Source organism: Erinaceus europaeus, chromosome 15 (genome assembly GCF_950295315.1).
Source record: "Erinaceus europaeus chromosome 15, mEriEur2.1, whole genome shotgun sequence".
NCBI lineage: Eukaryota > Metazoa > Chordata > Mammalia > Eulipotyphla > Erinaceidae > Erinaceus > Erinaceus europaeus.
In genome coordinates this window covers 67,323,098-67,342,064 of record NC_080176.1, presented here as the reverse complement: position 1 = coordinate 67,342,064, position 18,967 = coordinate 67,323,098, and the positions used below count along the sequence as shown (strand labels likewise).

General features: G+C 37.3%; 1 protein-coding gene across 1 annotated transcript in view; it reads right to left on the bottom strand.

Annotated features, from left to right (window-relative positions):
• The window catches only part of DCC (DCC netrin 1 receptor), a 1,300,159-nt gene that overhangs the window by 1,109,075 nt on the left and 172,117 nt on the right, over positions 1-18,967 (bottom strand). The gene's annotated exons all lie outside the window — the stretch shown is intronic.

Below are 18,967 nucleotides of genomic sequence, written 5' to 3'. Positions count from 1 at the left end.
TCCAATGTCAGATGTGTTGAGAACTACTCAGACCAAATACTTGTGAACATTTATAAATAAAATAGAAATCATAGTTTAGAAATGGTAGAATTATGTACATATCAATACCACCAATGGTGGAGCTAATGAGGCCTTGTCTGTATAATTTCTGAATAACTCAACACTATGTTTTTATTTACTTATTAAGAGAGAACCAGAGCATAAATCTGGTACATGTGATGGAAGAAAGTGGATACAAGACTTCATGTTCAAGAATCTCAACCTTTTCACTATGTCTTACTATTGGATTTTGCCACATGATAATTTTGTCACTTCATTATTTAAGTTTTCCAAGTCATCACCTCTTTAAAAATTGAAAATTTCTACTTTACTACTGTTTACAAAATCAGCTTACAGTGATTTCAATAAAGTCCAGTAGAAACAACAACAACAAAAAATTAAGCTTGATGGAAATTGCCTATATCATTCATTTATTCGTTAATTCTTCCAACAAATACTTACTGTCACTCTAATTCTCCAATTTTCTCTGCTTAGAAAAGTAGAATTAGAATGAGGGATTCAAAGTCATTTATTAACCAATACAATGTGTTATTGTCTCCTTTAATGAAATAAAAAAATCCTGTGATTTAATAATTCTCGTTGCACAGGGCAAACTATTCAACTTTTTTTTTTTGTTTGTTTAGTTTTAAAATCATGATCATATCCACAAAACAGTAGCCTAAAATCTATTATGACTTTCATCAACTAACTCAGTTATAAATAACAAAAACTGTACACAGACCAGTGGAACAGAATTGAAAGCCCAGAAGTAAATCCCAACACCTATGGGCATCTAATCTTTGATAAGGGGGCCCAAAGGATTAAATGGAAAAAGGAGGCTCTCTTCAATAAATGGTGCTGGGAAAACTGGGTTGAAACATGCAGAAGAATGAAATTGAACCACTTTATCTCACCAGAAACAAAAATCAACTCCAAATGGATCAAAGACCTAGATGTCAGACCAGAAACAATCAAATACTTAGAGGAAAACATTGGTAAAACACTTTCCCACATACACCTCAAGGACATCTTTGATGAATCAAACCCAATTGCAAGGAAGACTAAAGCAGAAACAAACCAATGGGACTACATCAAATTGAAAAGCTTCTGCACATCCAAAGAAACCATTAAACAAACAGAGAGACCCCTCACAGAATGGGAGAAGATCTTCACATGCCAGACATCAGACAAGAAACTAATCACCAAAATATATAAAGAGCTCAGCAAACTTAGCCGCAAAAAAGCAAATGACCCCATCCAAAAATGGGCAGAGGAAATGAACAAAACATTCACCTCAGAGGATATCCAAAAGGCTAACAAACATATGAAAAACTGCTCTAGGTCACTGATTGTCAGAGAAATGCAAATTAAGACAACACTAAGATACCACCTCACTCCTGTAAGAATGGCATACATCAAAAAGGACAGCAGCAACAAATGCTGGAGAGGATGTGGGGACAGAGGAACCCTTTTACATTGCTGGTGGGAATGTAAATTGGTACCGCCTCTGTGGAGAGCAGTCTGGAAAACTCTCAGAAGGCTAGACATGGACCTTCCATATGACCCAGTAATTCCTCTCCTGGGGTTATACCCCAAGGACTCCATAACACCCAACCAAAAAGAGGTGTGTACTCCTATGTTCATAGCAGCACAATTCATAATAGCTAAAACCTGGAAGCAACCCAGGTGCCCAACAACAGATGAGTGGCTGAGAAAGCTGTGGTATATATACACAATGGAATGCTATGCAGCTATCAAGAACAATGAACCCACCTTTTCTGACCCATCTTGGACAGAGCTAGAAGGAATTATGTTATGTAAACTAAGTCAGAAAGATAAAGATGAGTATGGGATGATCCCACTCATCAACAGAAGCTGACTAAGAAGACCTGAAAGGGAAACTAAAAACAGGACCTGATCAAATTGTAAGTAGGGCACCAAAGTAAAAACCCAGTGGTGAGGGGTAGACATGTAGCTTCCTGGGCCAGTGGGGGGTGGGAGGGGGCGGGAGGGATGGGCCACAGTCCTTTGGTGGTGGGAATGGTGTTTATGTACACTCCTAGCAAAATGTAGACATATAAATCAGTAGTTAATTAATATGAGAGGGGGGAAATCAATTGTATGTCTCAAAGTTTCTCAAAAGACAAACTGAATCTTTTTATATATAGGCTATGTATTTGATATGCGGACTCTCTCAAAAGCCTAGACCAAGTAGATTAGAAGCATCCAATAGCACAGCTATATACAAGATACTGGATACTGTACAGCAAACCATAACAAAGGGACTTTTCAAAGTTAACCCAATTAACAAATAATGTGATGATAATATTAACTATCGATTGTCTTTTTGAACCCTAAGACAGCAGGAACCTCACATCTTCACTATAGAGCCCCTACTTCCCCCAGTCCTGGAACCCTTGGATAGGGCCCACTTTCCCGTATGCATCTCCCAATCCAAACCAAATAATATTGCATCTGCCGATCACAACCTAACCAAAGCAACGATTGCCACCTCAACATGCTTCACCTCAGGCTGTATCCAGAGACTTCATGTGTGGAATGACAACCCTTCAGCTTCATTACTCGGGTGAGACATTTCCTTTAATAGTACACTCTAATTTCATCTCAGGTAGTTCATTTTCTAACAAAGTCCCATAACCTAGATATACACCAGTTTCTGTGAGAGAGAGCTTATGTTCACATGTATCCATAAACTACTGCAAAATATATACCTGAAAGCAGAAGTACACTAGAGTTTGCAGTGAGTACCTCCCTAACACTTCCTCTCCACTATTCCAAGCTTGGGATCCATGATTGCTCAACAAATTGTTTGACTTCATATATTAACTCTCTTTTCAATCACCAGGTTCCAGATGCCACCAGGATGCTGGCTAGGCTTCCCTGGATTGAAGACCCCACCAATGTGTCCTGGAGCTCAGCTTCCCCAGAGACACACCTTACTAGGGAAAGAGAGAGGCAGACTGGGAGTATGGACCGACCAGTCAACGCCCATGTTCAGCGGGGAAGCAATTACAGAAGCCAGACCTTCTACCTTCTGCAACCCACAATGACCCTGGGTCCATGCTCCCAAAGGGCTAGAGAATGGGAAAGCTATCATGGGAGGGGGTGGGTTATGGGGATTGGGTGGTGGGAATTGTGTGGAGTTGTACCCCTCCTACCTTATGTTTTTGTTCATTAATCCTTTCTTAAATAAAAAATTTAAAAAAAATTAATAAAATGAATTAAAATTTAAAAAAATAAATAAATAACAAAAACTCTGTTTTGTTAATTTCTACTTACCACAAAGATTAACTTAATCAAATTTTGAATTTCAAAAAGAAGTATGTATATGTCAAGTATTTTATTTTAAAAACCAGAGCATAAGAATCTAAGCATGTCTTTGCGATAAATAAACAAAGCTTTATTCTTGATAAAACTATGTCCCTCTACGGAAATTTTTGAGTAAAACAAATAATCAGATAAAACAGATTGTTTTCCCCTCAACTTTGCTAACTTAAGCAGAAAATGAAATTAGCTCCATTAGAAAATGCGTAGAAATAAAATATGTGCTAGACCATACATTAGAAAAACCCATAAATCTCTTTTCACTCAAGGGTAGCCTATTTGCTGATCTAGTTTTATAATGTGTAATTCTGCTGCTATAACTATAAATTGATTTCACAATATATTTCATATGTTGGGAGATGGCTCATCTGGTAGAGCTAATACTCTGCCGTAACTGAGCACTTGGGTCAAGTCCTTGGCCAGCATCTGACAACACCGCAACAAGGAAACATCCTGAGTGGTGATGGTGATGTAGTGCTGTGGTGTCTCTCCTCCTCTGCCCTGTTTCTAGTTTTTTCTGTCCTCCACCCTTTTTCTGTCTACAAAAACAAAAGACAACACAAGTAATTTACTGGAAAGTGTGGGAATGTGTAGGCTTGAATCTTCAACAAAGCCATGATTAAAAAAAAAGAAGTTTTTGTCTTGCTACTGTGCACTACTATAGACAATAATACCTGTTATTGTCATACAATTTTTAATTTTTTAAATCTTTATTTACTTATTGGATAGAGACAGCCAGAAATCAGGAGGGAAGAGGGTGATAGGGAGAGAGTCAGAGAGACACCTATAAAAACACTGCCACAACACTCACAAAGCTTTCCCCTCACAGGTGGAGAGAGAGGGCTCGAAACACTCAACCAGGTGTACTACGACCAGACCTCAAAGTACAGTTTTTTTAGTTGGGAAATCAAAGTACTCTTTCCACTATATAGCTTGGATGAACGGGTCTTGCAAGGATGTCAAATAAGTTTACCTGCCTAGTATACCTTCTTTGCCATGTATATGAACCAAGTTCAAGCCCAGTCCACCCTTCACTGGAAGAAGTTCTGGTGAAATAGTGTCCTTTCATATGGGTCCCAGATCAGATCAAATCATGGGGTTTACAGTCAACAATATTTATACACCTTTCCCATATTTACAAGCTACCCTCTTCCCTGATCCAGCTTTCTGGTCCTTTTAGCAGCCATGACATAATCTTCACAGACAATAACTTGGAAAAAAAAATATATATATATAGTCATGGGCCCTTTGGAATATAACTAAAATATAACTATCTACAAAACAGAGACCCCTAACTCTTCATATGAACTATTTCAGCCTTTAGGTTCATGATTGGTCAACAATTCATTTGGCTCTATATTTTAACTCTTTTTTTAGACAACAGGTTCCAGATGCTAGCATGATGTCAACCAGATTTCCCTGGACAGATGACCCCATCAATGTGTCTTGGAGCCCCGCTTCCCCAGAACCCCACCCCACTAGGGAGAGAGGCAAGTTGGGAGAGTATGGATCAACCTGTCAACGCCCATATTCAGCGGGGGAAGCAATTACAGAAGCCAGACCTTCCACTTTCTGCACCCCATAATGACCCTGGGTCCATACTCCCAGAGGGATAAAGAATAGGAAAGCTATCAGGGGAGGGAAAGGAATATGGAGCTCTGGTGGTGGGAACTGTGTGGAGTTGTAGCCCTCATATCCTATGCTTTTTGTCAGTGTTTTCTTTTTATAAATAAAAATTACAAAAAGAAAAGAAATAGTGTCATTTCATTTATCTCTGTCTCTTTCTATCTGTAAAAAAGTCAGCTTGGAGCAGATGATCCCCAGCTCATGCACTCCCCCCCTTCATAAAAAAAAGCTGCCTCACAATAGCAGTTTGTGTTTTGTTTTGTTTTTTCTTTTGTTGCCATCATGTTCAGTTTTAAGGATTATATTGCTGGGGTGAGAAACAGCTCACTTGGTAGCACACGCACATTCTCATATCTTGGAACTTGGGACTTGGGAGCCAGCCACCACAGAAGCAGATGAGAGCACTCATACAAGGGAAGTTTCACAAGTGGTAGACTGGCACAGTATTTTATCTCCGTTCTCTATTCTACATTTATCTTTCTGCCTGAAGTTGACAAAAGTTACTTCCCAGCCCCTGGTGCTTTGAGGATGATGGAGCCACAATTGTGGAGGACAATAATACAAAGTTATAATACTTTGGAGGGCCTGGGTCCTGACCAGCTCAGGATGGGAGTCAGAGACAGGTTTTAGGTAAAGTGAAAAGGTTAGAAAACTGGGCATGATTAGATAGCACAATGGTTATACATAGAAACTCTCATGCTGGAGGCTTTAAAGTCCCAGGTTCAATCTCCGGCACTACCACAAGCCAGAGCTAAGTAGTTCTCTGGTAAAAAAAAAAAAAAAAAGAAGTCAGAAAACTCAAAGACGTTCTAGACTTACAAACTGTTCTCCAGCTCTAGACTTATTTAGTTTTCTTTTTGTGAACCATCTGGAAGTAAAGGAATAGCCTTAACTATTGCAATGCAACTGGAGGGTGTAGAGGAAAAGACAAGAGAAACAGATAAGGTGTGTCTCTCCCTACCTCTTTGCTCAGACACTACTATTCATTAAGATCAGTTGAAAGTTCTTCATCTCCATGCAATTTTCACTCAAATGTCAAGCAACTCCCAATAGGAATGGCAATAGTCTTCCATCCACAACCCTACATTACTTAGTCATGGCATGACATCAGTAAGGAGGATTCCATCGGGGATCCACTTTATAAACCTACAAAGAATCTGAGGTAGTGCCAAAGGATTCACTACAAAGAAGTGTAATCAAGTCTAAGAAGCAAATGTAATCAGGTCTTTCTTTCTCCTCCGTTATTATAATTTTAGGTTATCTATTTCTCTTTCTCTTACTCCTCCTATAACATGCCCCTCCTCTTACTGCAACTTGCTCAGACATCCTGAGCAGCAAAGCAGTGGAGATGATTAAACCACTGCACCGCATGACTTTGAAAATAGAGCATCTTTTATTCTCCTTTATCAGCAAATTCGCACATAAGCATCTATTCCCCAGAGGCCATACCCCTCCCATCAGCTTCTCTGAAAAAAAATTAATATAAATAAAAAAGGGCCTCACTGCAATATGGTTCATATTTCACAAAAAAATTCTGCTCCTAGAGGCATGCAAAAAACCTTTACAAAACACAGAAAGAGAAACCTTGGAAAACTAAAGACAGCTTCGGAGAGTCACTTGCCTGCTCCCAATCTGAAAAATACATTCTTGAGTTCTCTCACACAAGAACATTTTTCAAATACAGGTTCAGCTAATAAATAGGGAAGTCGCCATTTAGAAAGATCTAATCAACTGAGGAGGAAAACTTTCCTCATAATTTCATCTGTTACCAAAAAAAAAAACAAAACCTGTAATTAGCAAGATGGGTTTTCATCCACCTACTGAAGTGTTTCAACTTAGGAGCATGCTTAGAATTCCCTGGCCTTCACTCAGGGTCACAAATTAATCAGTACCTCAGATACTTGGACAGGTGATTAATCTCCCTGAGAGACAGGTAAGGCATCAGGAGCTACAAGCTAATAGGTAAGGGGCGATAGATATTTTCTTAAAGGAACTTAAACAAAAATAAACTATAGGGGCTCAGCTACTTTCTCTCTCATGGTGGCTCTGTAGTTTGTCAGTTTATGGGCAAACAATGGTTATCATAATAGCCTGTGCAGCACTGCACACTGTGCAGGTAGGTATCTCATGCTCACAAGAGCAAGAAGAAAAAAAAAGTGAGCACTAAGTAGATATAGCAAGTTGGTTTCTGTTCTCATGTTCAGCTTCGCCTCCTTCACTGTACTTTTTATAGGACTAGCATGATTTTGCACTGACTTGTAAGAGATACCAAGGCAGATGATTTTAGTGTTATTCTTAAATTTCCCCACCCCCTCAACTAGAGAATCTAAGAATCAAAAACCAATCATGATGGGCATCTTTTCCTTCCAAAATATGCTTAAACCAATTCAGTCATTCCACACTTTTTTTTTCTTATTGGGAAAGCATCACCCTTTCAAATGTAATTTTACATATTACATATAAGTATATGATCTACTTTGAATTTTCTTTTTTAAAATATTTATTGTATCAAAACTGAGAGAAATCTAGAGAGAAGGGGGAGATAGAGACAGAGAGATACTTGCAGCAAAAGCTTTTCCTCTATAGGTCAAGACTGGGGAGTTGAACCCAGGTCTTTGCACATTGTAACACATGCACTCAACCAAGTGCACCACCACCCAGCCCTAGTACACCTGCTTTATACCCCCCTATGAATACACAATTGTGCCATCATCACTTGATCTTATAAAGGCTATCTTTCCTCTACCTAATGGTTTTGCATCTTGTTCATGTTCAGGAGTTGGTTGATTATCTTGGTGTAGTTATCTCTGGCCCCTTCTTTATTCTACTCCAACCCTATATATGTTTATAATGCTGCCCTATAACTGTTTTCTGCATGTCTGTTCATGGGAGACAGTGGTTTGTAACTTCCTTTTCAATGTAATTTTCCAAGGGATCTTTGCTAGACTGGTGCGGAAGTTGATCAAGAAACTAACAGGGAAACAAGGAGCTTCATCAGTGATCTCAGGAAGGTCTGGCAATATAAAAGCACCACACAGAATGTTGGAAGAAGCCTTAGCTTTAGAATCAGAGTCCTCAGGCTGTAACCTGCTTTTATTATTTATCAGTTGTTAATAATCTTATTCAACTTTAAAATACAATTATTTAAATCTTCAAAAATATCATTGGAGGGGTCCAGAAGGTAGTGCAGCGGGTTAAGTGGACATGGCATAAAGCTCAAGGACCAATGTAAGGATCCCAGTTTAAGCCCCCAGATCCCCACCTGCAGGGGGGTCGCTTCACAAGCTGTGAAGCAGGTCTGCAGGTATTTATCTTTCTCTCCTTCTCTCTGTCTTCTCTTACTCTCTTGACTTCTCTCTGTCCTATACAACAACAAAAGTAATGACAACAATAACAATAACAACAATAAGGGCACAACAAAGGCAACAAAAATGTGAAAAATGGTCTTCAGGAGCAGTGGATTCTTATTGAAGGCAATGAGCCCCAGCAATAACTCTGGAGGTTTGAAAAAAATATCTGCTTTCCAGTGAGAAAACAAAAAAAGTCTTTATCTCATAGGGTTTTTAAAATTTTTTAAAAAAATATTTATTTATTTATTCCTTTTTGTTGCCCTTGTTGTTTTTTATTGTTGTTGTAGTTATTATTGTTGTTGTTATTGATGTCATCTTTGTTGGATAGGACAGAGAGAAATGGAGAAAGAAGGGGAAGACAGAGAGGGGGAGAGAAAGATAGACACCTGCAGACCTGCTTTACCACCTCTGAAGCAACTCCCCTGCAGGTGGGGAGCTGGGGGTGGGGGTGGGGAGGGAAGTGGGCTCAAACCGGGATCTTTACTCAGGTCCTTGAGCTTTGCGCCATGTGCACTTAACCCACTGCCCGACTCCCCTCAAAGGGTTGTTTGAAAAATACTACTACTAAGAGTATGATGGTGATTAACATAGTGTAAGAATCATATAAAGAGCTTTACACAATTATCAAGCAATATGATCCTATTATGTGGGTACTTTTCCTAGTCTCATGTGTGAATGGTAAATTAAATCACAGTAATTCTGAATTACAGGCCCATGATCGCACTGCTAAAATTTAGCCAATCCAGGATGGAAATCCAGCAGGTTGTGTTCCAGAATCTATGAAATTGCATTGGCAGACACAAAAACAACAGAACGGCCCAGTAATTATATTTCTGAAGTATCTGAAAAACAAAATCCCATGTTCATTGTAATAGTATTATATTAGCCTGAATTAGTTATGAAAGTATGAATGATAAAAAAGCATTCTAAAAATACTCTTATTGGATACATTTTCTTTTTAAAATATTTTATTTATTTATTAATGAAGGGAGAGAGGGGACAAGTGCATCACTCCAGTACATATGCTGTTGGGGATTCAAATTGGGACCTCATGCCATACATTAATAAATAAATAAAATATTTTAAAAAGAAAATGTATCATGTCGCACAGCCTCTAGGACCATGATACATTTTTAAGTACAATAAAAAACAAGAAAAATTTAAATATTACTTAGCAGGTAACCATCCCAAGAAAAACAGATCACAAGAAAAAAACAAATGCCCTATTTCTCTAGCTTAAAAGGCCTATTTCTAAACAATGACCTATGAAAAAGGTTGAAATAATTATTTCATTCTCTAACAATACAGTCAGACTACCCAGTGCTTTAATACTAAAAGCAGGCAGTCAAGCAGTAGCATAGTGGGTTAAGTGCATGTGGCGCGAAGCGAAGCTTAAGGACTGGCGTAAGAATTCTGGTTTGAGCTCCCGGCTCCCCACCTCTAGGGGAGTTGCTTCACAGGGTGTGAAGCAGGTTTGCAGGTATCTTTCTTTCCCCCTCTCTGTCTTCCTCTCCTCTATTTCTCTCTATCCTAACAAAGACGATTATCAATAATAACTACAGCAGCAATAAAATAACAAGGGGAAACAAGAGGGAAAATAAATAAATAAATAAATACTAAAAGCTGCTCTGATTCTCTCACCTTTAGACAGAAAACAGAGTTTGCCTTTATGAAAATTTAGGTGCATTGGAGTACACATTGATGGAGGAAAAAAGCATACTAACTTATTAACTTTATTTATTTATTAGAGGCAGCCGGAAATTGAATAGAGACACCTGCAACACTGCTTCACTACTTACAAAATGGGAACCAGGGGATCAAACCCAGGTCTTTGCACACTGTAACTCAGTCAGGTGTGCCACCACCCAGACCCTTTATTTTATTTATTTCACGTGTGTGTGTGTGTGTGTGTGTGTGTGTGTGTGTGTGTGTGTGTGTGTGTGTCTTGGTTGAAGCATAGAAAATATGACACTTTATCTCTGGTTGCCACTAGCCAAATTTACAGCTCAGTAACAGATAGGTTAAGTATTGAACACAATAAAAATGGCAACTACAGTATGATTGGAGGGTTATTTTTGTTTTGTTTTGCATTGTTTTTACTGAATTAGCTTTAGCTATTCGTTTATCTTCTATCTGTGATTTACACATTAATAATGCAAATGTTTAATATGTTCATGGTTAATAGCTTTTTATACCAACCTTCAATCATCCCTACACTAATATACCTTCAAGCACTGAGTTGATATATTCTACTTGGAGAAATTTTAAATGATTAGGAAAATAACATCAGTGCTATTCACCAAACTTTAATTTACTTGACAGAAATTAATTAGTTAAACCCAATTGGCTTATTTAATAAGGATAAGAGGAAGCCAAAGAAAATCAAAAGAGAGTAAGTCTTCTAGGAGAGGATATGTGATTCCTATTAGCATCTAAAGGATTAGTATCTTATCTCAAGTTAACAAACAGCTTCAGTACATTAGTCTTTATTAACTACTTGGTGTACAGTTTGCACTCTGTGATATATTGTTGGACTGATTCTAAGGCTCTCTATATTAGGAATTATTTTTATGTCAACCTTCTTTTTAAATAAATATAAGTCAATCAATCTGAACTTTAGATGCAATTACCTTAAATATTAATGTTATACCTAAAACAACTATTGCTTAAAATCCCCATATACTATTTTATAGTTAATCTTCTTTTAAGATTAAAAATTGGAGAAATAATTTTATTAATTGTCCAGCAGTGACATCAAAGATAACATGACAAAATCCAGGAATTATATTTCATTAGTAGTGATGCAGTGTGTATAACCCTTGGTAAGAAAGTCACTGTCGATTTCCAAAGAAAAAGAGAAGTAATTTATAAAATCAATTCATATTTTAAAAGAAAAAAATGCATGTCAAAAACAGTAGCACTAAAGTATTATAGACAGACTCTTCATTGTCTAGTATTTTAAATATTAAGCAGTAGATAGTATTATTCATCTTGAGAACATACTTTCAAAATCCACTATGAAAACAATCACCATAAAGAAAGCTAACCACTTATATAGTCAGGAATTTTAAGTAGTTGTATTTTTTTTTACTATTAAGTTAAACTATATTATAATATGATTTATGTTTATATGAATTTGTTACATAGATCAATCTCAGTTTTAAAAAACCAAATAGATTAATCCCATGAATTATATGAAAGGTTTCATATTGAATTATGAAGATTAAAAGAATTTCATTATAAAAGACTAGTTCTAAATTTTATCTTTGTTAGTTAGGCCTAAAGTGCTTTGCTCAGTCTAGAATTATGTAAAATAATTCATCCACCAAATTATAATTATAGAAAAATCAAAATATCCAGTTGCAAAACAAAGAAGAAAACAAATATTATCCTAATACCCTTCCTCTGGGAATTTGGTAGTGCCTGGGCAATAAAAATGATGAAGCTCTGATCACATTAATAAATTCACACTTTTCTTAAGCCTGGCAGGCAGCTTTGTTATCATGGAAACATGTGTAAATGTGTTTCCTCACCACCAAATGAGTATTTCAATGAATTTTGCAGATTTTTATAAATGAACTTTTCAGCACAATCGGTACACATTAACAAGCTCTCAAAATTATCACAGATGTTACAGAATTTCTAAGGGAAAAATGATGACATTTAGGCAGGATCAGATGAGCCTAAGAGGGGTGCTGGTCATCTCTCTGATTCTTATTTCATTATTTTTATGATTTCGATTTTCAAATGTAAACCCCTCCTATACATAAAAACGAGTGTGTAAAATAGAATAGGGGGCTTATAAATCTTCATCTTTGAGCTTGAACTCAATTCTAGGATGGATTAGGACAGGCCAAAAGGCACGCTCCAACTCCACTCCACAGGTTTTCTTTAATTTTGATACCAGCTATCTATCCTCTTTGATCCCTCTAAAGTTTTAAAAGTGATTAAATCATCTAAATATTTACAAATATTCTTTTTATTTTACTGTTTTTCTTTCTGTGAAATGTATATGACTAAAGCAAATGAACTTGGAAGAAAATTAACCAATCTGTCTCTTGAACTTTATGAGAACTATAATGGGGTAGGAATGGAAACACAAAACCATGATGGAAGGTGTAGTGACATACACTATATGAGGGTGTGAGCATAGACTCTGAAAACTTACATATTTTTAAAAAATATACTATATTTATTTATTTTCCCTTTTGTTGCCCTTGTTTTTATTGTTGTAGTTATTATTGTTGTTATTCATGTCACTGTTGTTAGATAGGACAGAGAGAAATGGAGAGAGGAGGGGAAAAAAGAGAGGGGGAGAGAAAGACACCTGCAGACCTGCTTCACTGCCTGTGAAGTGACTTCCCTGCAGGTGGGGAGCCAGGGGCTCAAACTGAGATCATTACTCGGGTCCTTGTGCTTTGCAGCCACAAGTGCTTAACCCGCTGAGCTACCACCCGACTCCCAAACTTACATATTTTTAAAACAGTTAATAATAAAAAGGAAAAACAGAATTAGAATCATGTTATTTCTAAAAAAATTAGATATGAAGGTTATTGAAAAGCCTTAAATGAAGATATTTTAATATAAGGTCATCTACGGGGGCCAGATGGTGGCACACCTGGTTGAATGCACAGATTACACTGCACAAGAACCTGGGTTCAAGTCCCTGGTCCACACCTGCATGGGGAAAACTTTTCAAGTGGTGAAGTAGTGTTCCAGATGTCTCTGCATCTCTCCCTCTCTATCACCTCCTTCCCTCATAATTTCTGGCTGTTTCTATGAAGCAAAATAAAGATAATTAAAAAAGTAAATTTTTTTTAGCCCTGAGAAGTTTATTCTTCAATTTTAAAAAGTAGAAATTATAAAAAAAGGAATAAATATAACATAATTATTACTTCTTTTCATCCCCAAAGTCAAGGATTATGAAGATACTTCAAAAATAGTAATTTTCTCACCTTGTGCATTTTTTTTTTTATTTAAGAAAGGATTAATTAACAAAACCACAGGGTAGGAGGGGTACAACTCCACACAATTCCCACCACCCAAAAAAGTAAATTTTTTTAAAGTCATCTACTAAGAATTTTGAGTAATGTTTTGTTGTCTCAACTTTATATCACTTTATTGAGGAAATTTTGATTGACAGGATTGTTATTACAAAGAAGGGTACGTTTCCACATTTCCTGAAGACAGGTGTAGGTACATCTCACCCTCTTTCAAACTGTCATCTTGTTCCAACACAAGAACTTAGATCCCAACCTTTCTTTTGTGCTCCTCCCTCCCCACTAAGGAGTCCCCAGATCCAGTGCAAGAGACCTCATTTTTTGGAGGTTTCCTGCTTTATTATCCTCACTATAAAAGGAAATAAAAGAACACACAGAAAAAGTGGAAAGACAGCTCATGCGTGTGGGTTGGAAAAACTAGAGTAAAATCATTATCTTGAGGTTCAGGAGATGTTTTAACTGGTATAGTGTCAAACTTACATGCCTGACCTTCCCAGTTTGATATCCAGCATCATAGGTGCTAGAGTAATACTTTCACTTTCCTCTGTGTCTCATGTGAAACTCCGTCACAGACAGTAAAGAAAGCAAATCTAAAAATAACAAACATCTAACATAAAAACAATATGCAAATTCAATGCACCCCCTATAAAATCCTGATGAATTTCTTGAAATTAATAGAATAAAGCTACAGAAGCTTATCTGGAACCACAAAAGACCCAGTACAGCAGTCATGAGGAAAAAATAAAAACATGGAGGCATCAAGTTTCCTGACCTACAAAAATAATAAAGGATTACAGAAGTCAAACTTAGGTAGCACTGAAACAAAATAGACACTCAGATAAGCAAAACACAACTGAGAAGGCATAAATAACCCCTTGTGTATATCTAAAGTAAATTAATGGCCAAGGAACCCAAAATAATAAATGGAGAAAAGAAAGTTTTTGCAATGAGTAGTTGTGAACAAACTGAGCAGTTACATGCAGAAGAATTAGACAGGTCTACCACACTGAACAAAAGCAGAAACAAAATGGACCAAAGACATATTTTAGGCCAGAGATCATAAAACATACAGAAATCACTGGCAGAGCATTACATAATATTTGCTTTAGAAATGTCTTCAGAGACTGGAGCTCAACAACAAGGAAAACAAAATTGAAAATGAACCAATAGCAATAAAAACCAAAACCAGATGGACATATGGTTTTCTCTCCAAATGGGAACATCAAGAGGTTTCTTTCTTCAAACTTGCATGAGAATGAGGAGGCTCAACTCTGTCATGAGAAAAGACAACATGATGCTTTCCTTGCTAAGTTTGATTCATGTTCCTGCTCTCAGGAACACTAGAAGTCAAGGTGTGCCGGGCTAGCTTCATGGGCAGGAGAGAGAGATGACCAGGGACTCATGGCTGAGTCGTACGCAGTTCAGTCTTTATTTATGTGGAACTCAGCGCAATCTAAACTATCTCTAATCACAATCTTGTCCTTACATATCCTGAGGCGGATGAGTCAGGTCCCAAGAGGATGTATGTAGGATAGGGGGTGGGGAGAAGGAAAAAGCTTGCAAAACAGTGAGGATTAAACCAATGCCCTGGAGGCAGGGCGGTGCTTAGTTAACAGTGGTTATGTAAATAGAATACAGTGTTAAGCAGGGGGGATTAAACCAATGAAACAGATGGGGTCTTAGAAGCAGAATCTAGAAGCATACCAACAAAGGTGTTTTAAATTTAACACAGTGAAGATACACTTTGTTTAACTTTCTTATTTTTGAGTGGAGCTTGCATTTTATAGATCAACAGCTTGTAGTAAGGTTAATAGTCCCAATTTGCCTAAAATATAGGACATGTGATGACCTTACATTCACAGAAAATTTCCATTTTACATAGAGTTATGTAGACACTTAACCCCTAATTCGGATTTTTTACTGTCTTTTCTTTTGGAAATATTTCATTTTGCTATCAAAGGCACATGAGTTCAAGATGATGGTATAGTTGTGTAAAAATGAAATCTATAAACATATTTAATTTTTTTCTCCCCAACTGAATTTGGCTCTCTAGGCTTCTCAAGTGAAATGTGGCCCTCTCTAAGTTGCAAGACAGTTAATATGGTAGTTTGTATTGCTGAATCAAAAATCCAAATGGCAAATGGATGACAAAAGCATGGCAAAGGCAAACATTAGCAGGGCAGAACAAACTGAAGAATGCAAATAAGAGGAACTGCAAACAAAATTGTTTAGGAATATTTGGAAATTCTCCCAGGATGTCACTGAATTTACTTTCACAACCAAATTTGAATACCAAATATATACAGTATGAACTCCCGCCCCACGGCTTTTAGAATATCCCAGAAGAATTATGTAGGTTACTGACTTGTGCTGTGTAGGCAGAAAGATAGACTTTGCATGTGGCAGGGCAATAAAACAAGTATTTGTCAGCTTCCAAATTGGAACCAACAATAAATTGGCTATTTGTAACATTGCTATTTCTACAGGCATGATGCAAGCATCCTTTACTCCTGTATAATGGATGAGGTGATCAAAGTCATGTATATAGTGGCTCAATATATTTTATCATTTTATATTTTATCATTATATTATTCTATAACAATAAGAAAATCTAAAATAGAACACTATGGAGGAAATGTATCCCATATCTGCTTCTCAATGAGTATGTACTTGCAAAATTATAGATTTTTAAAACACTTTTATATAGAAGCCAAGCAGTGGTGCACTCAGGTGAGCACACATTTTAAAGTGCAAGGATCCAGGTTCAACCCCCTGTTTTCCACTTAAATAGAGCAAACTTCACAAGTGGTGAAATGGTGCTGCAGGAGTCTCTCTGTCTCTACCCCTTCCCTATTTCTCTGTCTTTATAAATAATGAATAAAGTATATTTTATTTATTTATGAGCAACAAGTTCATTGGATGAGAGCAGAACAACTTCACACAGTTCCCACCACCAGAGTTCTGCATCCCACCCCCTCCACTAGAAGCTTTCCTATTCTTTATTCCTCTGGAAGTATGGACCCAGGATTGTTATGAGGTGCAGAAGTTGGAAAGTCTGGCTTCTGTAACTGCAAAATTATTTTTAAGTTGTTTTCTTTTTTATTTTTATTTCTTTACTTATTAGATAGAGACAGAGGCACACTGAGAAGAGGGGGGAGACAGAGAGGAGAAGAGAAAACTGCAGTCCTGCTTCATCATTCCTGAAGCTTTCCCCCTGCAGGTGGGGACCAGGAGCTTTAGCCTAGGTCCTTGTACACTGTAACGTGTGCATTTAACCAGGTGCGCCACCACCTGGTCCCATAAAATAGTTTTTAAAATAAAAGTATTTATAACATCAAGCTAAAATGCTTCCACATATCAAAAGCAAACTTACAAAAGTATAAACAGGCAACCCAGTAACTGGTATTTGCACAACACATATCTGACAAGCAACTAATTGTGTACATCTTTAAAGATATCATACAGCTCAACAACAAAAAAATAATAAATAAGTGGATAAAAGATTAAAAAAGATAGCTTCCTAAAGAAGAGATACACATGGCCCATTACAAAAGAAGACATTCTCCACTTAGATAATGTGCTGCTCTGCTAAGCACATCATCATGGCTTCAGCCTCACTACATTGAAAAACGTTTCTGTGAAATTCTCTCTCTCTCACTATCTTTCTCCCTTTTTGCTGCTCTCCCTCCTCCTTTCCTTCCCTCTGTCTTTATCTTAAAAATGCTGACCCCTGGGTCAGGAGCACATAGTCCCTCATGTTTAGCTCTTTTCTGTAACCTGCACATGACTGCATTACTTCCAGGGGCTTTTCATTGCTAAAGGAGGAGAGACCATCAGAGGTATACAAGGAGGTGGGGGTCGGGGGAGGAATACCAGAAACACTGTTTCAATGTGTGTGAGGCTCCCCCTCAGGTAGGGACTATAGGCTTGAATCTTGCACATGATAATGTGTACACTACATTGGGTGCACCATTACCTGCATTTAAATGAGCATTTCTATGTGAAGAACAGTTATATACTCAAGTCACTTTCAAGAACCTTATCTTCATCTATATATGGTGGCTTCAGAATACAAGATTGTCTCTTTAGTTGTAGTTGTTCTGTCCATACAGTAAAAAAAAAAAAAAAAAAAAAAAAGAGCATGGACTGCTCAATGCTAATTAGGAAATTTATATAAAACAACTGACTCATAGTTGAGGAACATAATTAGTCTGTTTCCATCATATGCACTAAAAGAAATATATATATATATATATATATATATATATATATATACCATTACATTAAGTACCAACTAATAAGAAGGAACACTCACACATAATTTTACAGCAAAATATTATAACGTAAAGAGTGGGAAACCACAAGAGATAACAAAGAGTTTCTGTTTCCTCCAGTCCCAAGTAATACTTTTGGGCAATTAAAACCCCTGTCTTTGTGATTCAGAATGAGTTTGAAAAAATATAAGAATAACTAAAAAGTTATCTAGGATTACCAAGCCCCCTCCAAACACTGATACTCAAGCATTCCATTTGTTCTCTTTCCTACACAACAATTCAAAACAGTGAATTTTGACTTGAGCAATTTTTTATACGATATTACTTCTTTGGGTATAAATGTCTGTTTAAGAAATGCAAAATAAAGAAATCCACTTATGTGTGATACATGCATAAAATGTGCTTAGAAGTTCAGGCTCAAAATTTAACAAGAGAAAATGATTGTATTTAAGGGACTGCTGTAAATTGAGTCTGGCATACCATTTGTTGCACAATTTACTAGACTCCAATTCTTTGCCTGATACCTGTTCCATCTTTAATAAAAGTGTTCAGAAAGGCTTTAAGAGTGCCATCTTCTCTGTAATGATGTACAAAGCCATACACTTGGCTAAAAAAGAACTGATGAAAAAACCTCTAGCGCAAAATTACAGGCGTGCAAAGATTTTGAATAAATATGTTCTCACTAAGAGATGACTTTTTCACTTTTTGTTAATATTACATAGTTATTTGGTGAATATGTAACCTATTAGAAGCAGTGCAAATTAGCATATTTTAATACTGAGTATTCAAGACAATAAAACATCACCAAATTTTGTTCCCCTACTATGCCCATATGCCAGTGTTTAATTAGTTAGGAAACACTGCTTAACATTTAACAATTCCAGGGAGTCAGGTGGTAGCGCAGTGGATTAAGTGCGTGTAGTGCGAAGCGCAAGGACCAGCGTAAGGATGAAGCGACTCCCCTGCAGGTGGGGAGCTGTGGGTTCCAACCAGAATCCTTACACTGGTCCTCATGCTTTGCATCACGTGCACTTCTTCTTCTAGCGTTTGCCCTTCTTCCGTAGCCAGTCAACAGCGTCAGGTTGAGCCTGATGTAAAGTTTCGAGACCTCCTTTGAATCTGGAGAGGTGGCAGTCGTTGACTATGTGGGTCATAGTCTGTCTGGAGCCGCAGGGGCAGTTCGGGTCGTCTCTGGCTCCCCAGCGATGGAACATAGCAGCGCACCGGCCATGGCCTGTTCGATAGCGATTGAGGAGGGCCCAATCATAACGTGCTAGGTCAAAGCCGGGTTGACGCTTGCAGAGGTCTGTGATGAGGTGTTTGTTCTTTACCT